A 25,047-nucleotide genomic window follows, 5' to 3' on the forward strand; every position below is an offset into this window, starting at 1 on the left:
AATGAGGGGGGAAAATGAAAAAGAAAAAAAAAACATATTTGATTGCATCACATGCAGTGTTTAATTTGCATAAACTTAATTAGCATTAGGATTTAATATTTTTATTTGCCACATGCACAGTTATATATAGAATTCAAACTGCAGTGTAATGTAGATCTGGTTTCCTCCATTGTCTGTGCATAAAATATATAAAAGATAAACAGAAATAATCATGAAAACAGAATATGCAAAAACAGCACAAAACATAGACACATTGTTGAAGCAAGCAATGCAAATTAATATTGGTACTTTTGCTAATGTTCTAGAACAGTGTTTTTAATGAATTTATAAAATATATAATAATAATATTACAGTACAAATATTTTTATTTGATTTATATTTCATTATATTTATTAAAATAATTAGTGCTGTAAAATCAATCAATCGCATTTAATCTATATATATATATATATATATATATATAAGTCAACATTTGAAGAGGATCCAAAAAGTTTATCAAAGTTGTTCTAAGACAAGAACGGGTATTGTTTTTGGTTTTCACACACATATACATATATACATTTTTTTTTTTTTTAAATGTGAGCCAAAATCATCACAATTAAAAGAACCAAAGACTTAAACTACTTCAGTCTGTGTGCACTGAATTTATTTAATACACAAGTTTCACAATTTGAGTTGAATTACTGAAATAAATGAACTTTTCTACGACATTCTAATTTATTGAGATGCACCTGTATGTATATATATATATATATATATATATATATATATATATATATTTTAAACCATTATAAACCATTGCATACTATATGTGTGTGTACTGTGTATATTTGTTATGTATATATAAAAACACACACATACATGTATTTATTAAGAAAAAAATATGTTAGATTTATATAAAAAATATGTATATATTATATAAATTGTATACATATAAATTATGTATATATGTGACCATGGACCACAAAACCATAAGGGTCAATTTTTCGAAGTTGAGATTTATAGATCATCTGAAACACGAATAAAGCAGCTTTCAATTGCTGTATTGTTTGTTAGGATTGGACAATATTTGGCCAAGATACAACTATTTGAAAATCTGGAATCTGAGGGTTCAAAAAAATCTAAATACTGAAAAAATCAACTTTAAAGTTGTACAAGTAAAGTTCTTAGCAATGTATATTACTAATCAAAAATTAAGTTTTGATATATTTACGGTATTTATATACACACAGTACACACACATATGCAAACAAACTTTTATTTCGGATGTGATTAATCATGATTAATCGATTCGACGGCACTAAAAATAAGAATTAAAAAAATAAAATAGTAACATATAAAATAAATATTAAATATAATAACATAATAACAACAATAAATACAACAGAATGTGTCATGTTTGTTAAAATATTCTCTTTTTAAACAATAATATTACAGTACATTACCTTATTACAGTACATTGCAAATAATATTTACTTATTTGAAAACAACATAAGCATTGGTCATTGTTGTTGGAAATGGAGATTAGTAAAAAGCAGCAAGAGTCTGTGTCTCTCGGCTCACCCCTCTGTCCTCTAGCCTCTAATCCTGACAGAATCAATCAATCCTAATAAGGCTAATAAAGCACAAGCACCTTTTAGTCTAATATAGTCTCCTCAGACAGCAGCAAACAACACATCTGTCCAAACAAGTGCGTCAGTCATAAATATAGCCTGAAACTGGCAGCATTCAGATCTGCTGAAAGAAACATCACACAGCATGTGAATGGCTGAACATGCAGTACCAAGAGCTGTTTAGAAAGGTACGAGGTGAAAGAAGAGATGACATTCATTAACACAAGACTGCAACACTTTATACTGAGCAAGGCTTATAAACCTCTGAGGACTGTGATGAGAGCCTGAGAGAGGCTACGCTTGAAGTCACCTTGATCAAGGGCACTAGATGACATGAGTTAGTCTTCATTAAGATTCCCGTCAGCTCAATGTTTTATTCTGCTCTCGGCTAGACTGTCCTCTGAACCATATTAAATGCCACAAATATATCTGCTAAAAAATTATTAAAAAATTAAATAAATACATAAATAAATAATTACATAAATGTTAAAAAAAAATTGAACAATTTGACTAAAATAAAAACATTAAAAAATTATAAAATTTAACAATGCTGTGATACCTTTTAATTGCACATTGTCTTCCAATCGTATCGTAAGAGCAGGCTCTTTACTCACACTTGTCACCTTGGCAACCAAGTATACTAACATTTATGTAAATTAAGCCACAACTGACAGTCATAATTTGTCATCTTTCATACAATGAATATTGCGATTGCTTGTTTATTGCTTTTATGTTGTTGAAGAGAGGTGTACTGTTACTGTTTGAACTGATTGAACTTGCAATTTTTGCCTGGCAGACTATCATGATGGTGAAAAATTGAAACACCATCAAAAATAATGATGGATTTTGTTTGTGTCTGTTAGGTTCACTCAAGCAGGTAAATAATATTTCAGATAACAGATCAGATCTTATCAGAGGAAAGCATGTGGGACGAGCTGCAGCCTCTGAGACAATGCAGCAGGTGAGGCGTGAGATTCATCCTATCCATATTAATGAATACAAATTTATTTATTTACACATATATAACAAACAGATGGTGGGGCACTGAAGTGTGGCCTGTCTTAGCAAAAAAGCAACAGTATGTATAGAAAAAAACTTACATAAGAGATGGATGATGGAAAATTTTAATAGTGGTGCTTGCTTTTACTGTCGTTTTCACTTCTACTTTACAATAAGCAACTGTATTTTTCATGGGCATCATTAAAAATATCAAAAGTTTTCTAAAAAAGGCTTCTTTAAAGAAACATACAAGTGTTTCATGTGCCTCTGTCCCTCTCGCAGCCAATATCAAGCAGCCATTTCATGCACCGAGAGACAGATTCAGCTGAGATAATTGTTTTTCGGTCCACTAAGGTCATCTGCAAAGATCAAAGGTGCCAAACGCATCTCAGATGAGAGCAAACGCAATCCAACTCAGAGTCATTATTGACCTTCTGTGTGTGACTTTTAGTCACAACTATTATTAAAGAGAGAAAGAGAAAGAAAAAAGAGAGAGAGAGAGAATGAGAGCATGCATTATTTAATACTGCTCCAGTCACTCTGGCAGTAGTCATTTTACAACAAGAGAGAATCCATCAATATTGTTGCTTTTTATCATGTCCCCTGTAAGAATGTTATTGATGTCTGGAATATCGGCAAGGTAAACGCAGTCCAGGAATTGAGCACTGTGGTTCTCAAAGGCCTGGGGTTTATTAAACTGCATGATAGGTTTGTCCTGAACTCCCTTCAGAAATATAAGTGACCTTTTCCAAGCCACAAACTCTTACAAACACCATTCCACCTCAAAATCAGAAAACAGGCATTCAATCATGCATTTAATTAAAATATTAAGATTTACAAACCTGTAAAAAATGTATTCTCTCTATCCTCCTTTTTCCTGATTAACCGATGAGCGCTGCCATAATGGATTCTAACTTCCATCTGGGTGCACTTGTCTTCCAATCTCCAAAGAAATCCATAAAGAGGGTTTGCACTTGTGCAGCCATATTAGAGATATCTGGATGTAAACAACATTGATTGCATGGTTAATGTACCACTAAATACGTTGTTCTGCTAATTTATGCTGTCTAAACCATGGAAAAAACGTGTGGAAGCTGCTAAATCATATAGCGAAAGACTTAGTAAGCAGGAAAGGGCTCAACAGTTTGACAAACTAAAGTCAATAGGTGGTAAAGATACATACAAGCAGTATTAATAAAGATATTGGAATAATATTTCACCTACCTGACTGTAAATTAAAAGAACAAACACGTTGTCAATGTTCTTGGAAATCCTGGTTCAGTTTGGCCAACCACAAAGGCCTTTTGTTCCTCAGTTTTTTATAACTTTTGGCAGTCTATAGTACTCCAAATGTTTTTTCCTGGTACGACTCATTAGTACAGCCCAAAATATGACAATAATTGACCATTTTCAGCAGTTATAATCAGCTAAATTTGCGAGTTCCGTATGGTTCAGTGGCATTGTTTACATTAAGTGCTGCCAATATGGTCGATCCATGACACGTTGTAAAAAACACTCTCTTAAAACGGGGTAAAAAAAGCTTGACTGAAACTATTTTCAGTATAATTAAAGATAAAAATGTGCGCAGGGTTAAGCTGTGCTCTTGTTGGCTGCCACAGTATATAACAGCAATAAGTTAAAGGAAATCCTGTCAAGCACTTGTTTTGAATACAAGCAAATCTGTCGATGTCTGGTGCTCTGCGTCTACCATATACGATGATGAAAGAAAACGAGCATGGCTTGCAGCATTTAAATTAAAATACTGTGTGTAAAACAGTAGCAATTGGGCGGGTTTTGTTGCGAAAACCTGGCAACCCTCATCTGTTTGCAATGCAGCTGATCCGTGTCGCTTCATGCCACCTACCCACTCATTAAACTATGACAGAAGACTTATTGCAAAAAAGACTATCAGTGCGACACTGTAAAATGATAAAACTATGGCGCCATGTGCATTTTCCTATATCTGCTCGGAAAATCCGTTAATTTGACTAGAAACACCAGAGACCGGAAATGCAAAGCATCGTTCCATTCGGGCAAAACTTTCGCATTGAGGAAAAAGGTGGATATAAAATATAATTGTGCAACTGGAAATCCAAACATCCATGTCTTAAATGTCTCATACACAATCTTTAGGTGCAGGTGTTTCTGTAAGCATATAGATACAGTATAAGGAAATTAATATGCCTCTAATCTGCACAAGATGTGAAGGGAAGAAATGATTGGAGACACATGAACAAAAAAGCCACCTACAAACCAGCTGAAGATTAAAGCAATTCCTCCAACGGGTCTTATAAAAGGATCAAGGGATTCTTAGCATCCCAAACATGGCTAAAAGATCTTGACACTGTAGAAGGACTGAGCATCCTAAGAGTCTGAGCTATTAAAAATAAGCAGAATTACTGTTTAAAGGTATAGTTTAGCCAAATATATAAATTGTATCATTATTTATTCACCCTTCATGTCATTCCAAACCTATATGACTTTATTTCTTGAGTGGAACATAAAAGGAGACATTCAGTACAATGTACAGGTTGCTCTTTTTCATATATTAAAACCAATAAATAACAAAAAACTATAAATGCATACAAGCTAAATTGCATGAAATGTCAAGAATTTACAGATTTGGTTTTTAAGTCTCCTTATGTGTTCCGATGAAAAAAGAGAACCATGAGATTTTTTTTTTTTTTTTTTTTTTGTGAACATACATAACATCAAGAGTTTAACATTAAGGTTCTATCTTACACTATTTTTCCGAGGTGATTATCAACTCAGTGATAATCAACTTCATTCAGACACAGATATATGTTAAAAACACATCACGTCCAAAGCTCTACTAGCTCAACAAACCACATATTCAGTTCTGCAAATTTCCAGAGAGATGGAAAGCAAACACCAGCTCTGATGCTACACAAACTCTCAGAGCACAGCATATAAGCGCTGAAGAACAAACCAGCTAAATTTAATCTAAAACCCTAACACGGGGACCACATAAGTCATTAAAAGAAGAAACAGAAGGGTTTAGACGACAAAATTGGGTAAAAAAATGAAACGAACATCTGTCAGCTTGTGTAATTTGGACCAGAGCATGTGTCTCGCCTGCAACTACGAGAACTCAGTCATGCTTCAGTCATGTCAAGCTGTCTGCTCTGTTCTTCTGTCAGAAAGCACCACAACGGCTGTTTGATCACCATGACAACCTCATGAAAACTGGGAAGCGTGCGTGCAGCCCACCGTCGAAGACAGCCGTCACAGGAAGGGAGGCCTGCATTGACACTTTCCTCATTAGAAAACACATCCAGTGCTGCTGCTGATATGACTGAGAATCAGGAGGATTTTTGATAGGTTTATTAATGAGGACTCTTTTCTCTCTAAATAGAAATGGCAGATGTTTGATGGCAAGTGAAAGGACAGGCCATTCTAAGGTCAGATTAGGAAGCACAGTCGCTCATGAAAGATTGATTGCTTGAAACCCTGATCCATACAGGTTATCACCTGTCTTTCTGCCTGTCTAGACTTCAAAGACGTGTTTACTTGGAGAAAGGCTACAAAACGGTGCACAAACCCATCTAAAAAATCTCATTCTTTAGTAGAGGAAAACAAAACAAAGCAGAACACTTCTAGGTGACAATGCAAAAAATTAAACCAAAGTCTTCTAAGAATCACTCAACCAGAAAAACAAAAAGTCTAATAAAGCATAAAAAGAATGTTTAAATTACCTTGTCCTTGGCCTTTTGATAGAGATGGGGTGCTGTTTGCTGTCCCAAACATTCATACTTCATACTCCAACACCTGACCTGTCACATGACCATCCAAACCTGAAAGTGATGAGGGGTGTGGCTCTTTTAGATAAATGTGTGATCAGTAAACCATATGAGTGAACACACATTATTCAGACCTCAAGGATAAGATACACTGCTGTTCAAAAGTTTGGGATCAGTAAGATTTTTTTCTGCTCATCAAGGCTGTATTTATTTGATCAAAAATACAGAAAACTGTAATACTGTAAAAAAATTTATTGCAACTTAAAATAACAGTTTTCTGTTCTGTTCATTCTAATATGTTCATTCTAATATGATAATTTATTATGAAAGTTGAAAGTACGAAAGTTGATTTATTTATTTATTTGGAATCTGTGATACTAAAAAGTATTAAATAAATAAATAAATAAACAGTGCCATTCAAAAGTTTGGGGACAGTAAAAAAAAATTTTTGAAAGAAATTAATACTTTTATTCAGAAAGGATGTGTTAAATTGATTAAAAAAAAAGTGATAAAGACTTATATTACTAGAAAGATTTCTATTTTTAATTAACTCTCTCTTTTTAACTTTTTATTCATCAAAGAATCCTGAAAAAGGTATCACAGGTTCCAAAAAATTAAGCATCACAACTATTTTCAACATTCATAATAAATCAGCATATTAGAATGATTTCTGAAGGGATGTGACACTGAAGACTGGAGTAATGATGCTGAAAATTCAGTTTTGCATCACATAAATAAATTATATTTTGAAGTGTATTAAAATAGAAAACTGTTATTTTATATTGCAATAATATTTTACTATTTTACTGTTTTTCTGTATTTTTGTTCAAATAAATACAGCCTTGATGAGCATAAGAAAATTCTTTAAAAAACATAAAAAATCTTACTGATCCCAAACTTTGGAACAACAGTGTATATTATTGAAAATAAGATGATATATGTTCTACTTGAAAAGTTTAAATGTGATTCATTTACAAAATTTAGAATTCTCAATGCAACCAGTTAAACAATCAAGCATAATTTACCTTATAATTAAATAACTATAAATACACCATGTAATTAATAGCCTTACTATTTTTTTTCATCAGAAAATATGTGAGATATAAACTCATGATTCCCTGATGTAAACATTTTTCCCCCCACAAAATTTGGAATTTACACCTCAATTCAGAGTTTTTATTTCACAGTTCTGGCTTTCGGAATCAAACCCAAAGCAGGTATCTCAAATCACTCTGAATGAAGAACTCTTCAATATTACAAGATCTTGGTTTGTTATTCCCACACTTATTTGCAAATAGGTGATCTTTTTGCAGACATTTCCCATACACATTGCTCATTTACTCTTCACAGACTGCAACTTTATATTCAAGTCTGATCAAAACCGTGGACGGAATGAAAAGTCATGTTCAGCTGTCCTTGACATTTTCAAAGTCATTTTTTCTCATATGTTTGCTATATTTTCTCATATGAAGGATATAATTGGCTGCGGTGTGACACCTATGTGTGTTTGAAATCTGGAAACCAAACCCACACGCACACACACACACAAGCTTGTGTTCTCCATCTGCCGCCACTTCAATCAGCCTGCATAATAATAATTTCCTCTTTGAATTAGAGCCATTAAAATGCAGCAAACTGAAGTGAAGTTGTGCAGCAGTTATTCTGAGTGCATCTGTCTTCATCAGACAGACTGACAGGCCGCATAAATCAGCACAACCGCTGGGAATGAACAGCCCGAGAGATCCGTCTCTAATCAATTCCTATTAGTTTAGCATTTCTCATGCAGCCAGGGGCCTCACGGGATACATAAACGGCAGATCAAATTTGAGCAATATGTTTGATGAAATGATGAGGCAGTATGTGTGGCATCTGAACCCCACGTGCCTGAGTGCAAAGGGTTGCTGGCCATTCATCACCAATTTCAATTTTACAATTTAAATGTCTCATCCATGCAGAGATTCTGTTTTATCAAACCATCCTTTAATATTAGTGTCACATTATCAACGATGGAGAACAAGGAACATGTTTTTCCTGCCAGGTTTCTCAGATTAGACATTATTCTACATTATATATTAATTACTCTAGACTGACGAGCTGCTGCCCCCTTTTGGACAGCGGGAGTACGTGCGACACCAAATCAAAACAGGTCAGAGAGTTTATGCTAATCTACAGCAAATCAAAATCATCATTACCTGACATATAGTGCTGAAACAGCGGCCCGAGCGTGTTAGCCAATCAGAACAGCGGAAAGCCACTGTCAATCATTTTATGCGTTCGGGTTTGCTCATTAGAGGGCGGGGTTTTGGTTAAAGCAGTTAGACGTCTGGTGAAAGTCAGCAACACTTTCATTCATATTAAGCATAACTATTTTACACAAGTGTTAAGAATTACTTAGGTTAAGTTATTCAACGTTATAAAGTATTCGACCACATGTTAATGTATTTCCTATTAAAACAGGACGTCAGAGATCTTATTTTTATTAACTTAGTCGGTTGCAGGTAGTCTATCAGCAGAGGAATATACTCGGGAGTACACAACAGCATGGATTGCATGGTTAATGTACTACTAAATACGTTATTCTGTTCATTTATGGTGTCTAAACCATGGAAAAAACGTGTGGAAGCTACTAGATCATATAGAGAAGGACGTAGTAAGCAGGAAAGGGCACAATATTTTGGCAAACTAAAGTTAATAGGTGGTAAAGATACGTACCAGCAGTATTAATTAAGATATTAGCCTAATATTTTACCTATCTGACTGGAAATGATAAAAACAAACACGAATGTTGTCAAGATTCTTGCCCTGGAAATCCTGGTTTAGTTTGGCCAATTACCACAAAAAAAGTTTTTTTTTTTTTTTTTTTTGCACTGTTCTTCTTGATTTGCTATAACTTTCAGCAGTCTATAGTATTCCTGATGTTTTTTTGCCCAAAACATGACAATAATTGACCATTTTCTGCAGCAATAATCAGCAAAATATGCAATTTTTTCTTCAGTCCAATGGCGCCAATATGGCCCATTGATGGCGCTTCATGAAAACCCTCTATTGTAGATGTAGATTTAGTATATTTTACTTTGTTTTCAAAACCCCTCTTTTTCTGATAAACAGGTTTATATTATAAATCTCTTAATTATCTTAGCAAAGTTTTATATTCACAAGTCAAAAGTAAGTCAGAAGAAACCATTATATATTACATTTTGTAACACTGATCTTAAAATTTACCTTGAAACCCTCTCTAATGTTAGATCTCAAAATAAGAAGCTCATAAAAACAAAACAAATTTTAAAGCTTTTCAAATTTATGTAACTGCCCTGGAATTTCTTTCTTTTTTGTTCTTTTTGTTTTTCTTTTGGTATGTTTGTGTTCATTTTGTGTGTTTTCTCTTTCTGCTGTTATTTTTTATTTATTTTTTGCAGTTGAATTTGCAATTTGAAATGTGCAATGTTGCCTTGTATTTTTGTTTGATAATGAAACTGAATAAAAAAAAGATGTAGATTTAGTCAATGTTTAGAAGTATATAGATTAACTTAAAGAAAATAGGCATGGCCTAAAACCCTAATTTTTATTATAAAATAAACACAGCTGACATTTTTCACTTAAAATACCCATATGTTATGCACCTTTTTTTCACGTAAGAGCGGGCGCGGCTATTTGTAAATTTTATGCGTTTGGCTTCCCTTCTCATCCAGATCCAACTATTTTTAACTGTTAATTTTGCTGCGTTATATTGCAAATTGGTGTGTTTTACCATATGATTTTTATGTATTATCTTCGTTATGAATACACTGGTTTGTAGTGCAAACAGTTTTACCGTTTACTGCATGTTGTTATCTTCTCTTTATTGCCCTATAGCGGATAATAAACCGGAAGTTTCACCCATAAGCTTACTTCCGTGTTGAAGAAAAAGGTGGATAAATATATGTAGAGTGTTTTCAGGTTGACACATTCTTTGTTATAGAGATGAATGACAAAAAGTGTCCCAGTTTAACTTAATGTACCCAATTAATAAGCAAAATCGCAAGCCAGTAATTCTGACCGTGGCTCGTTTGAAAATCTTTTGCGGTTGTGTAGTTTGCTTAGAAAATGTATTATGTGTTTATACGTTTGTCCACTAGATGTCCCCAGCGTTTCTTTTTATTAGAAGATCGACTCTCAAGTGTCCTCAACAAGCCACGAGAGAGTTAGTACCCACTGGATGTTATTTGTTTTCTAAACTTAATGATTTTCCTTTGAACCAATGAGTTTAATGTAGTTACTTTAACAGCCCAAGTGATCCAGTTTGTCCAGACAGGAAGTTTCTTTTCTATTTGTTATGTCCCGTTCATAGACATAGCCCACACTCAGTTTGAACTACTTTAGGAGTCACTGCATGGATTTTTCCTATGTTTATCTTTAAGTGTAACATCTGTGACTTTGTTTAATTAAACACAGCACTACCAGATGACAGTCGGATCACTACACAAACTGCTTTACCACAGTTTTGCTGTGACATATTGATAATCATCAGGTTTACAGAACACAATCAGCAAGTCTTTTAAGATAATTGTGGCCTTTTTGTACAAAGCCATATGCAGGTGATTGGGTTTCATAAACAGTGAGTCACACCTGTCCAGCAGATCCTTCTCAAATACCAGGGACATCTGTGAGGAATCTTCCAGAAAACAGATTTAATGTATATCTTAGATTAAGAGATGATAAGACTGATGTGTATTAAATGTCACCCCACTGAACAGGAGAATGATTGGGCTGCGATTCCATACAAGCACTGATCTGTTGTGTCAGTGCTGGTCAGAGGTTAGAGTTTGAAGAGCTGATTTCTCATCAGTATGAGTGGTCAAACAGAGCCTGTGGTCAGATAACTCACCTGTACTGACCATCACAGCCGCAGTAGTTCCGCTGCCATGGCAACGCAAACTTCATAATAATAATTCTGGAAAAGTGGAAGCGTAGGCCAACAGTCTTCGGGCTACAATAACCCACGTCTTGTCTCCTTGCACGTTAAGACTCCAGTACCATTTCCATCATCTGACAAGGATAATATTTAAAAACATTCATAATTTATTAAATCTTTAGCAAATCTCAAAATAAATATCCATTTTTCATTTTATAATAATGTTGTGATGCCTAATTTTTGTGCATTTTAAAATTACAAGAACATTTTTATTTATTGGTCAATCTGTAAAAATAATATCTTATTGATACTGGCCAGAAATGTAATATTGCTTCAGTATATCACTATTTTTGTCTGATGTGATGTTGCATCTGTTTATAATGGCTGTAATACTAATTTAAGAATAATATATAAAACACAGATCAATGTAATATTTAGCAAATCTCAAAATAATTATATTTTCTTATGGTAGCCTACATTATAATGCCTAATTAATTGTAGCATTTCAATTTATTTTATTATTATTATTTATTTTTGTATTTATTTAGATTCTATACAATTTTTATTATTGGTCATTTATCTTTGTTTATGTGAAAATAATTCTCGCTTATAAATGTTGGCCAGGCTGCAGTATATCATTATTTTTGTCTGATTTGACTTAGCATCTGTTTACAACAGCTCTGATGCTCATTTATTCGTAATATTTAAAAAATTAAAAATAAATAATTTTTTAGCACAGTTAAACCTAATCTTAAGCAAATCTCAAAATAAATATACATTTTTATACTGTCATTCATCTGTAGCATTTAAAATGGCATTTAAATTTTATTTTTTTTATTTATTTAGATTAAGGTGACATTTCTGAAATTTAAACTGGGGGTATTTCCTAGTTCAGGGGTCAAAATATCACTGAAATCTTACTTGTGATTATCTAAAAATTAAATTAAATGACAGACAATATATCTGTGTATATTTATGTTTTTTAACTGTTGTGGGTTCCATATGTTAATATCATAATTAATAATTACAGTGATGTTTGAGGATCAAACTTACCTGAGTTTTTTTGATACAGTTTACCAAAAATCACACTATGAAATTAGTGTTAAATAGTAAACATATCACAACAGTATTATAACAAAATTATGGCTTTACAAAAACACATTAAAAATAAAACAATAAATAAGAGAGCATATGATTAATAAAACAGTATTTAACAAAAACGTTAATTTTTTTTACAGAGTACAGTAGCATGTTTATGCTTTTGGAAATGGATCTTTTAGATCCCTAATCAGGCTTATTATTTTGCATTTTAGGCTTATTTTGACCACAAAGTATGTGCTTTCTGTAATTATGCAAGTGTAACTGATTAGTTTATTATTTTTTATACTACTCATATCGGACTTGTGATGGTGGAAGTTTCAGTACGGTTAATACTATATGCAAAACAATCCCGCAACCTTATCATGCCTTGTGCATGCAAAAAATATAACTTTGTTTTAAAATGTATTTAGTATATGACTACCTTGAAACGAAAAACAACGTTTCGTTTGATAAGTGATGATAATAGCGCTTTGTTCTCGTCCAAGTTCTTCATGGTAGCGGCGCTCGACCCAGCAATCAGTATCCACCTTATTCTTTAACGCTGAAGAAAGCCTATGGGCGAGACTTCCTGTTCATTATCCGCTATAGGGAAATAACCAGAATAACAACGTGCGGTAAATGGTAAAACTGTTTGCACTACACACCAATGTGTTCATAATTAAGATAATACATTAAAATAATATGGTAATACGCACCAATTTGCAATATCAAGCTGCAAAATTAGTTTTGTACAGCTTGAATAGCTGGACGCTGATGAGACCGGAAGCCAGAATTTACAAATTGCCGCGCCCTTCACTTACGGGAAGAAAAAGGTGGATATAATGTGCAAATAATCACTGGCCATCATTTTAAAACATCGCTAATGTATCATCATGTTTTTGTATTAGCCTGTGTGACGTAGCTTCTGTTCCTCCGCGCGAAGGTATGAGTCAACACCATGATGGACTTCATCTCACAGACCATTGAACTTTTCACAGCTGTCCTGTGGACGGGACGCTCACTCCAGCAAGCCGTCGTGTCCGTCAGACGGGTTGCTCCATCTGTTTGCATGCTATAAAAGTTCCCCTCGTGTTCTGGCTCGGCTCGGCTGTCAGATCCCGCGCTGCGACAGACGTGCGCGCTCATGTCTAACACACAGCTGTATGAGTGTTTGTGTACGAGCTCCAGCAGAAGAACAGGCATCGCTGAGCAGCTGAGCGACAGGAGACACGTGGCCTCTGAGCGGCTCTTCTCCTCTACGGAACGCGGGAAAGCCCTCCTGCAGCCAGCTGTGGCTATCGATGCTATTATTATCATCAACTATCACGCTGTTTTGAAAGAAGAACCGTGACACGCTAGTATTACACGCGCTGGCGTGACACTGGTGTGGTAAAATCACTGGAATGTCCAATCAAATTATGTCATGACAAGGTAAAAATGTAAATGTGGCAAATTTTGATTAGTATGTGAACAAAGTCCGACAATTAATACTATGATACCAAGCACAAATGTGGGTAAAATGGTTTTAGCAAGCAAATGAAAACCTTTTTACAGTAACCTTATTAACAACTGAACTGCAAAATAATACACGAAAAAGCACCATCAGAGGTTTATCTGTATATTTATATTAACATATTTTAAAAATATTTTAATTTTATTAATGTATAATAGATTTAAGCTGTCAAAAAAGTGTAGATAAAAAATCACATTTGTCAAACATGATAAATAATGATAAATGCATACACACCCAAATACACAATATATATAGATCTCAAAATAAATAAATAATTTTCATACTGTAAACAAAATTGTGATAAAATGAATTTTATTGTTTATATTGTTTTTTTCCCCTAAAATAGTATTCAAAATTGAACATTATTCAATTATCTATCTTTTTATCTATATATTTAAATATTTTTTATTTTATTCATTTATAATAAATGTAAGATATCACATTAGTCAAATGTGACCCTGGACCACAAAACCAGTCTTAAGTCGCTGGGGTTTATTTGTAGCAATAGCCAAAAATGCATTGTATGGGTCAAAATTATTGATTTTTCTTTTATGCCAAAAATCATTAGGAAATTAAGTAAAGATCATGTTCCATGAAGATATTTTGTAAATTTCCTACTGTAAATATATCAAAACTTAATTTTTGATTAGTAATATGCATTGCAAAGAGCTTAATTTGGAAAACTTTAAAGACCATTTTCTCAATATTTTGAATTTTTTGCACCCTCAAATTCCATATACTAAAATAGTTCTATCTCAGTCAAATATTGTCCTATCCTAACAAACCATACATCGATTGAAAGCTTATTTATCTATTCAGATGATGTATAAAGCTCAATTTTGAAAAACTGACACTTATGACTGGTTTTGTGGTCCAGGGTCACAAATATGAAAACAAAAAGAGTTAAAATAATCACATTTTTTAAAACACGCACACACACAAACACACACAAACCCAACATACAGATATTTATGTCAAAATACACATCTATTTTTTTATATTGTAGATGATATTGTAATAAATAAATTAACTTTAAAATGTTCAATAGTGAGTTAAGTATATTATTTTTAATTTTCTTAGATAAAATGTATTCAAAAATGAATATTATTCAATTATCTGTCTTTCTATCTGTATATTTACATTTTTATTTTATTCATTTATAATAAATTTAAGCTATCAAAGTAAATAAATAAATAAAATAAAACTTTTAATTAGGTAAAACAGGTAAGTAATTACATTTATTAAAAGAAAATGATTACACACACAGTATATATAGATCTAATTTTTTATATTATTTGTCATTTTCTTAAATAAAATGGTATTCAATTTTTCTATCTTTCTTCTATATATTTACATCTTTTAAATTAAAATAAAATAAATTTTATTCATTTATAATACATTTAAGCTATCAAAAAAGTACAAGAAAATCATACAAAAATAATTACATCAAATATATATATATATATATATATATATATATATAATTGCATTAAAATAAATGTATATATATATATATACACACGCACACACAGTATTTATATAGATCTCAAAATAAACATCTATTTTTATACTGTAGATAATCCTAATAAAATGATTGATTTTATTTTTTAGTATATTATTTGTATTTTTCTTAGATAAAATAGCATTCAAAATGAATGTTCTTTCATTTTCTCTTTCTATCTATGTATTTGAATATTTTAAAAATATTTTTATTTTATTAATTTATAAGAAATTTAAGCTATCAAAAAAAGTAAAAGAAAATCTAATTAGTCAAATACGACAACAAAAATAGTTAATTACATTTATTAAAATTAATGTATACACACACGGTATATATATAGATCTCAAAATAATATCCAATATCTATTTTCATACTCTAGATAATCCTGTGATAAAATTATTATTTTTTTGTATATTATTTGTAATTTTCTTAGGTAAAATAGTATTCAAAAATGAATGTTATTCAGTTTTCTATTTCGATCTATATATTTAAATATTTTAATTTTTGTTTTATTTTATTCATTTATAATAAATTTAAGCTATCAAACAAATAAAAGAATATCACAGTCAAATATGACAACAAAAATAATTACATTTATTAAAATAAATGTATACACAGTATATATCAATCTCAAAATAGATATAGATTTTCATACTGTACATATTGTGATAAAATGATTGATTGGATTATTTTAGTACATTATTTTTACATTTTCTTAGATAAAATAGTATTTAAAAAAAGAATATTATTCAATTATCTGTCAATATATTCAGATAGTTTTTACAAATCACAAATGTACACATTTTATTTTATTAATTTATAATCAAATTAATTTTATTATAAGTGAACTATGTTTTGGGGGGTCATATTTAAGATAAATGCAAAAAAGTCGTTTCTGCTATTAAAGTACTTTTTACTTACTTGAAGTAATATTTTGTTAGTTTAACACACTGAAGTTATTGTACATAAATATTAGGTATGTTGTTTTCTTCCAGTGAAGCCTGATCATCTGACATGTGTTAAGGATTTGGAGACTCAGGTTAAAGAGTTTACTCTGTCAGCGTTCTCAAACTTCCAGATAACCCATGAAGAGTCTCTCTCATGCTGGGCTCTGTGTCTGAGCACATCTTCCTTCTGCTCGCCACTGTTTACTTTGGACTTCAGGATTCATGCATTCTAAGAGAATGATTGTTTAGTTTGCATAAAAGATAATTCAGTTTTTCTTTCCTCATTTTTCATGGGAGATCCCTCGAGGCTGAACTTCAGAAGAAAGGCCAGTAGATTTTGATAACGTACAAGCAGAGCATTTGTTTTACTCACCCCTGAATCAAAGTTTCCTTTGTGTGTGGGACCGGATCTGTTTCCCAGGCCTGCAGACTCAGGAGGGTCCTTTGAGTTCAAAACAACAAAGAGGCCCGCGCCTCCAATGACTTCCAAAAGCTAGAACAGAATCGCACAGAAATACAGGCAGATAGACGGGCGACAGCCTGAGTAAACAGATCCCTGGATCTATAAAAAAAGAAAGACTTCACTTGCTCCAAAACAAGTTTCCAAAACGAAGCTGGCTGGGGAGCGTCTATGTTCGGAGATTATGTAATGTAATTCTACCGTAAACTGCCTATTACCTTTTTTTTAAAATGTGTCAAATCTTAAAGGGATAGTTCACCTAAAAATGAAAATTCTGTCAATAATTACATTAATTACCCTCATGTTGTTCCAAACCTGTAAGACCTTTGCTCAACTTGGTAATGGTGCAAGACGTGACCTGTAGGAGAAGAACTGTTGAATAAAGTCATTTTTGTTTTCTTTGTGCACAAAAAGTATTCACATAGCTTTGTTAAATTACGATTAAACCACTGATGTCACATGAACTGTTTTACAGATGTCCTTACTACGTTTCTGGGCCTGGGAACATTTCAGTTACGTTGCTATCTATGCAGGATTAGAAAGCTTTCGGATTTCATCAAAAATATCTTAATTTGTCTTCTGAAGATGAACGAAGGTCTTATGGGCTTGGAGTAATTAATGACAGAATTTTCATTTTTGGGTTAACTATCTCTTCAATATTCTACACTGTTATGGTGGTTATTTCGCATTTTTATCCAATTTTGAACAACAATTTACAGATAATGTACTCACCCCCTTGTCATCCAAGATGTTCATGTGTAAAGAAATTATGTTTTTTGAGGAAAACATTTCAGGATTTTTCTCTATATAATGGACTAATATGGTGCCCCGATTTTGAACCTCCAAAATGCAGTTTAAATGCGGTTGTAAATGATCCCAGCCGAGGAAGAAGGGTCTTATCTAGAGAAACAATCAGTTATTTTCATAAAAATAATACAATTTATATACTTTTTAATGTCAAACGCTCATCTTGTCTTGCTCTTCCCAACCTCTGTTTTCTTCCGGTTCATGACAGTTCTCCCTGAACTTCAAAATCGTCCTATATCACTGTTTTACCTTTTTTGTTAAGGGTGTTTGATCTTCTTTGCATGTTCACATTGCAAAGACTGGGTCGGTACTTCTGCAGCGATGTAGGATGATTTTGAAATGATTTTTGAAGTTGAGGGACAAAATACGTTTTTCGACATACCCTAACTGTCTTGAGTCAGAATACACAGAGTTCATGGAGAGCAAGAGAAGATGAGCCTTTGAGATTAAAAAGTATTTAAATTGTATTTTTTTAAATGAAAATAACCGATTGTTTCACTAGAATAAGACCCTTCTTCCTCGTTTGAAGCCGCATTTAAACTGCATTTTGGAAGTTCAAACTCGGGGCACCATATCAGTCCATTATATGGAGAAAATTCACGAAATGTTTTCCTCAAAAAACACAATTTCTTTACAACTTAAGAAAGAAAGACATGAACATCTTGGATGACAAGGGGGTGAGTACATTATCTGTAAATTGTTGTTCTGGAATTGGACTCCTTTAAAGAGTCAGTAAGATTTGAAAAATCATCAATGTGCTGCATTTTTTGGCCATCTGGGTATCTATGCCTAAAAAAATCAGATAGTGAGGAAGTGTTTTTAACCGATAGGTGAGATTGTCTCGTTTTACTGCCAGTAACTTACCCAGGAATGGTCAGGTAACCTAAACATGAGTGTACACTCTTTCCTTAATGTCTGTTGGTAAAGATAATTAAAAAGCTGTAAATAACTCTTTAAAGTAAGACATCTGAGTAATTTAAAATTTGTCATTAAAGTTTTATCTTGGATGTTTAGGACAAACAGCAGCAATAATTCCATATCCAAGAACAATTTTTCAATGTTACCTGTGATAAACACATTTTAAGGCTGTAGTTATGTTAATTATGCATGAAACATGTTCTTTTTAAGATACCTCATTATAGCCCAATTATATGGGAGGATTGTATGTATCCTTCACAGAGTTGGGAGGTGCTCATAGTGCTGCTATTGGTGTGTTCAAGTCTGGTTGGACAGATTTTATTTACAGTCATAATTATGAGTGGTAATCTCTTAACTTTCTTAAAAGTAACAGTTCACCTAAAAATGAAATTTAACACTATATCAATTGCTAACCAGTGGATCCTCTGCAGTGAATGGGTGCCAGTCAAACAGTCTTGAGAAGCAAAAAGCTTCATGTTTTTTATGAAACAAATCCATTATTAAGTCGTTTTAACTTTAAACTGTCACTTGTGGACAAAATACATTATAATGCTTCCTACATTTTTAAAAATAAAGATTCCAAAAGGGTGTTTTTGCAGTGATACCATATATGAACCATTTTTGGTTCCCCAAAGAACCTTTCTGTGAACAGTCCCTAAATTAACCATTTTGAAGAACATTTTAAAAACCTAAAGAACCTTTTTTTTCAACTGGAAAGAACCTTTTCTGCATTTAAAAGATTCCATGGATGTCTGGGGGTTCTTCATACAACCATTGATGCCAATAAACAACCTTTATTTGAGAGTGTATAGTGAATACATTCCTTGTTGTTATTTTAATATGTTTTGGCTTGTAAACCATGCTTGATCTGTGCATATTTCTCTTGTAATTCAGATGACTTTTTCACACCAGGAAACAATGGATAGTGGACTTGTTTTAAGTTAAAAACATGTTAATGATGGATTTGTTTTATACAAACACAGCTTTTCACTTCACTAAACATTAATCGATCGACTGGAGCGGTGTGGATTACTTGTGGATTATTGTGATGTTTTTATCAGCCCATCGGAATCTCATTCCGATGGCACCCATTCACCACAGAGTATGGTAACCATGTAATGCTTAATTTCTCCAAATCTATTCCATAACTTGTTTACAACATCATTTTTGGGTGAACTATCCCTTTAAAGGATTAGTTCACTTCCAGAATAAAAATTTCCTGATAATTTACTCACCCCCCTGTCATCCAGGATGTTCATGTCAAAAAAGAAATTAAGGTCAGTTTTCATTTGAAAAGAAATGAACGTTTTTGAAGAAAACATTCCAGGATTTTTCTTCATATAGTGGACTTCAATGGTGATCAATGGGTCCAAATTGCAGTTTCAATGCAGAAAGCCAAATGTCCTTTACAAAAAACGGTAAAACAACGTCAGATGATTATGAAGTTGGAGGAAAAAATGAGATGGAGTTTTTCACCCTACCCTGCCCATTTTGAACTGAAGTACGCAGACGAAGAACTAACCACACGTGACCTTTCCAGCGTCATTATATAATGCGTGAAGTCACGCATGAGCATCATAGAGCTAGTGCAAGATGAGCATTTGTGGTAAAAAGTATATACAATTTTATTTTGTTTAGAAAATGACCAATCCTTTTGCTAGATAAGATTGGCTCCCATTGAAATCCACTATATGGAGAAAAATCCTGGAATGTTTTCCTCAAAAATCTTCATTTCTTTTCAACTGAATAAAGAAAGACATGAACATCCTACATGACATGGGAGTGAGTAAATTATCAGGAAATTTGTACTAGTTTTGTATGATTTCCTGAAATTTTACAATTCCGATTGTATATTTTCCATATGTTAATTCAATTCACTGCACTTTAATAGATTCAATCAAAACATAAAATAGCAAAAACACACTGAGGCACATTCCATATTCATCATTTTGTTTTTAAACAAGTTTTTAAAGTTTTTTTCGCTCCGACTAAAAGACCCATAACATACATAAAACACACAAACGTTGAAATCCAACTTCCCTGGATGACTTAAACATGTCATATTTAGAACATTCCAAATCAGACATTTGTGAGGTTCCACTGCTGTCTTAAAAGGCAGCTGACTATGTAGGCGACTTACTGGGTTTTGAAACAGAGCTCTACCCTTCAGAACTACAGAAGGTTTGAAGACTTTAAATCTGAACATACTTTGCATGATTTCGGCATGTCTCTCTGAGACTTGTTTAATATGTGGTTGGGGCGTTTTGCGTTAACAGCAGCTAGCTGGCTAAAGCTCTCTGCTTTGTTCTCCAATCCTGAGGTTAACGATTTTCCGTCGTGGGAGGCGGGGGAGAGCAGCGGCGGAATTAGGATTCAGCTCCCATCCTCAGCGCCGAGCGGCTGTCTGCTGCCTACCCAGCAACCCTGGCGCTTTGTGACAAGGAGATGGATGATATCTGCAGCCTGGCCGGCCGCTCTACGGGTAAAGACACACACACACACACGTCTGCAAGCACACAGGGTCGCACTCGCACACACACACACACACACACACACTTCCCAAAGCCAGCAAGGTTGTACGCACACACATTCACACATGTAACTAATGCTGTGATGCTGCTGCTGCTACAACCTTTAACATGTAACACAGAACAGCAAAGATTGTTTACTTCTTTCATGAAAATATTGCACTTATACATAAGGAGGGAGTACTTGAAAGTGTGTTAGGTTAATGAGTAGGTTAATGTCATTTATACCAGAAGAAGAGAGAGATACCAAAAGTAAGATGAGAATTGATACAGTAATGTAAACAATTTATTAGAAAGTCTCAAACATTTACAGCATTTAAAAATACAAATATGCAAGAGATAAACAGACTAACGGCATTTGTGGTCTGAATGTGTGTGACTGGACAGTGACTTTCACTATGTGAAAACAGAAGGTCAAAGGATCTGTCTTTCTTCTCCGCCTCCTTTAATGCGGGAGTGTGTCTGTGTGTCAGACTCACCTGCTGAAACTGCTACTGCAAACTTACACACACACACAGCTTCATTTCTGCAGTTACACACTGTGGGAAAACATTAAGGGTTAGAGACTGACAAAAAGAGAACAAATATTTATTTGTAATTAATATATGTGTTATATATATTTAATTATATTTAATTGTGTTAGCTGTATTTTTTTGTTATTTTTACTTTATATTAAAATAACCCAACTGCAGTTCATAGTTCATATATATATATATATATATATATATATATATATATTATTTTATGTATTTAATATTTCTCCATTTGTATTTTTAATATAATTTAGTTTTATACATATATAATTAATATATGTATAATATATATATATATATATATATATATATATATATATGTAAAAAACTAAATTATATTAAAAATTGCCAACAATTAGGCAATATATAACAATTATATACACACAAACACAATACAAAATAGTAATTCTATATATATATATTTATAGATAGACAGATAGATAGATATAGATGTATATATATATAAAACAAAATAAAAAAAAAAATTCCAACAATGTCATAAAAATGTAAAAATATTAAATACATAACATAATACAACACACACACACATATATATATATATAGCTAAACACTTGCCAGTAACTTAATTCGAGATAACTTTAAGTTCGATCCAGTGACAACTTCTGTACCTTTTTTTAAGTACATTTAAGTACAAGACTGCAAGTACATTCATCTAGTTTTGATTTTTTAAAAACAGAAAATAACATCATATCAATCATAACATTACACCAATTCATTCAAAATAACATCAAATAAATCTGAGGTATTATTTTGGACAATCATTTACAACAGGAACTATATTTTTGTTGGTGAGAGAGAGACAAAGAGAGACAGTTCATTTTAGGATACAGACAGGTTTATATCTCTGCCAGAGCTCACTGTGTGTTGAAGAACAAAAAGATGTCTGGGTATTGTGCGTGTATGTGTGTGTGTGAGTGTTTGAGGATTGCTGGAGTGCTCACGTGGCTTTTCGTGCAGGTAACGGGAGCACCTGCGGCCACCGCTAACCGCCATCCGACGGGTTAAAAGCTCCGACTGGAAGAAGGCGCTCAGAGCAGCCGCGGGTTCCGCTGGAGTCCCATCGGCTGAGAGAAACCTGTGAGACAGAAGCTAATTATCCTCTAAAGCAAAAAGCCAGTTGTGGTTCAATAACTCCAGCACGCTGCCAGCCAGATACTGCGTTTCCTTGGCAACGCCTCCACAGCAGTACTGCAGACATCACAGAGAAAAGCAGGCGGTCACAGGGTACACAGGGCAGGATGAATCAGGGAGGAAAGACTTGAAGAGTGACGGGCCGTGTGGAAATACGTCCTCTACACTGATGCACGCCAATTATAGGCCATTACTCTCTGCTGAGATTGATTTGCTTTCTTTACGTTCCGGCTCCCAGAGATGTACAGTACGTATAAAAATAATGACATTTTCAAAATTACTTCTTGCTTTCTCTTCAAATTCTACCAATATCTCTGTCTGACCTAATCAAACCTCAGCAGACAGATCGAAGCTTTAACCCTTTGGATCACAAAGTAGACACACACTTTTTCGAAAACCAGTCATAAGGATCAATTTAAAAAAAAAAAAAGCTGAATAAATACACTTGTTATGATAGAAAAATATTTGGCTGAGATACAATTATTTGAAAATCTGTAATCTGAGGGTGCATAAAAATCAAAATATTGAGAAAATCGCCATTAAAGTTGTCCAGATGAAGTTCTTAGCAATGCATATTATTAGTCAAACTTTATATATTTACAGTAGGGAATTTACAAAATATCTTCATGGAACATGATCTTTTTACCTTTATCCTAATGATTTTTGGCATAAAAGAAAAATCATTTTGACCCATACAATCTATTGTTGGCTATTGCTATAAATAAACCTGTACTACCTTATGACTGGTTTTGTGGTCCAGGGTCACATATGATTGTTATTAACTAAATACAATCATTTGCACCTCTTTAAAGTGTGGAAAACATCTATTTTGATGTTTGATGCATGTTTATCAAGTTCAGAGTCAGTTTTCGAACATTTGGTGAAAATAACGGAGGACCAATTTGACACATCAACGCACATTTTGAGTTTAACCATCAAAACAACACAAACATACAAAACAGCTAGTTCTATACTCCTAAAATTAATATTTATTGGTATTGATGGTTTCATGAAGAACCTTTAACATCTATGAAACCTTTCCATTGGACAAATAGTGTAAATTTATATAGCGGAAAAAAGTAGATTATTAAAATGTTTTTCAATGAAAACAAAATGGGGAAACCAAAATGGTTCTTCTATGCCACTGCTTTTATTTTGTAATAGTGTATGTTGGAAACTAGTATATAATATGTGACCCTGGACCACAAGTAGCACAGGTACATTTGTAGAAATAGCCAAAAACACATTGTATAGGTCAAAATGATTGCTTTTTATGCCAAAAATAATTTGGATATTAACTAAAGATCATGTTCTATTAAGATATTTTGTAAATTTCCTACCGTAAACATATCAAAACTTAATTTTTGATTAGTAATATGCATTGCTAATAACTTCATTTGGTTAACTTTAAAGGTGATTTTCTCAATATTTTGATTTTTTTGTGTATAAATCTTGTGTATAAATCTTTGTGTATAAATCTGGTTTTGTCGTTCAGGGTCACATATTAAAAAAAAAGTAGCTCCATACCAATAGTCAGTGAAAGTTAAAAGCAACACAAAGTGTGCAAAACACTTTCTTAACAGTGAATTAAAGGATTTTTAATAAGCTCAGTATGATATGACTATAACAAAATGACTAATACATGGCCTCCAATGGCTTATAGCTATAACAGGGTGACAACAAAAAATGATGAAAGACGCTTTGTTTAACACACAGTTAATTTATTAACAATTATCTCAATTAACAAAACTTGCGGGAAGTAATATGACTTAAAATGTGAAACCAAATTACCAAATTATTTTTGCTGTGGCCAATAACAGCATTTCAGTAATAGAATCTTGAAGTTAAATTTGTATATTTGTAAAGTGGAATTAGGAATCTAAATTTAATGTACAGCACCTGTTTAGTACTAAATTAGACTTTGAGTATACTGTTTAAATGGGAAACTAAAGATATTCTTCAAAAAACACTAATAACAAGTACATTCCGTGGCATTTGTTCTCATAAGTGCCAGTAGTTCTTTCATGCGGATGTACGCAGACGTGTGTTTGCCCCAGTTATTTGTACCTGCAGCGAGCAGCGAGAAGGACCCACTGTTTCCCCTGACCTGCACTGATAACATGCACCACAACAATCCCTGACAAGCAATGGAAGAAAGATTCCTGTAATCCTGTAAATTCACCCGGCTCCTGCAGTTTCTCCTGCCTGAGCTCTCAGTGCTTAATCTACTTTCAGTACCTTTATCCCAGACAAATGTTAAGTTTATTTAAACCGCATGCGGTTAGCGAGAACACACACACCATCAGCAGGCTCTTTTAATTCCTCAGTGGCCGCTCTTTATCTC

General features: G+C 33.1%; 3 long non-coding RNA genes across 3 annotated transcripts in view; all 3 read right to left on the reverse strand.

The window, feature by feature from the left end:
• Window positions 1–1,518: 1,518 nt before the first annotated feature.
• On the reverse strand, window positions 1,519–17,461 carry LOC127172120 (uncharacterized). Its single transcript, XR_007828593.1, has 3 exons — window positions 16,679–17,461; window positions 6,329–6,427; window positions 1,519–3,609 (listed from the first exon to the last, which is right to left on the reverse strand). It is a non-coding gene; the product is annotated as an uncharacterized LOC127172120 (long non-coding RNA).
• Window positions 10,993–13,301, reverse strand: LOC127172119 (uncharacterized). Its single transcript, XR_007828592.1, has 3 exons — window positions 13,061–13,301; window positions 12,787–12,947; window positions 10,993–11,398 (listed from the first exon to the last, which is right to left on the reverse strand). It is a non-coding gene; the product is annotated as an uncharacterized LOC127172119 (long non-coding RNA).
• Window positions 17,462–21,271: 3,810 nt separating the features above from the next.
• Window positions 21,272–25,047, reverse strand: part of LOC127171536 (uncharacterized) — a 58,505-nt gene continuing 54,729 nt past the window's right edge. The window contains exon 3 of the long non-coding RNA XR_007828529.1: window positions 21,272–22,647. This is a non-coding gene — a long non-coding RNA (uncharacterized LOC127171536). The remainder of the gene's footprint in view (window positions 22,648–25,047) is intronic.

Source organism: Labeo rohita, chromosome 10 (genome assembly GCF_022985175.1).
Source record: "Labeo rohita strain BAU-BD-2019 chromosome 10, IGBB_LRoh.1.0, whole genome shotgun sequence".
NCBI classification, from domain to species: Eukaryota; Metazoa; Chordata; class Actinopteri; order Cypriniformes; family Cyprinidae; genus Labeo; species Labeo rohita.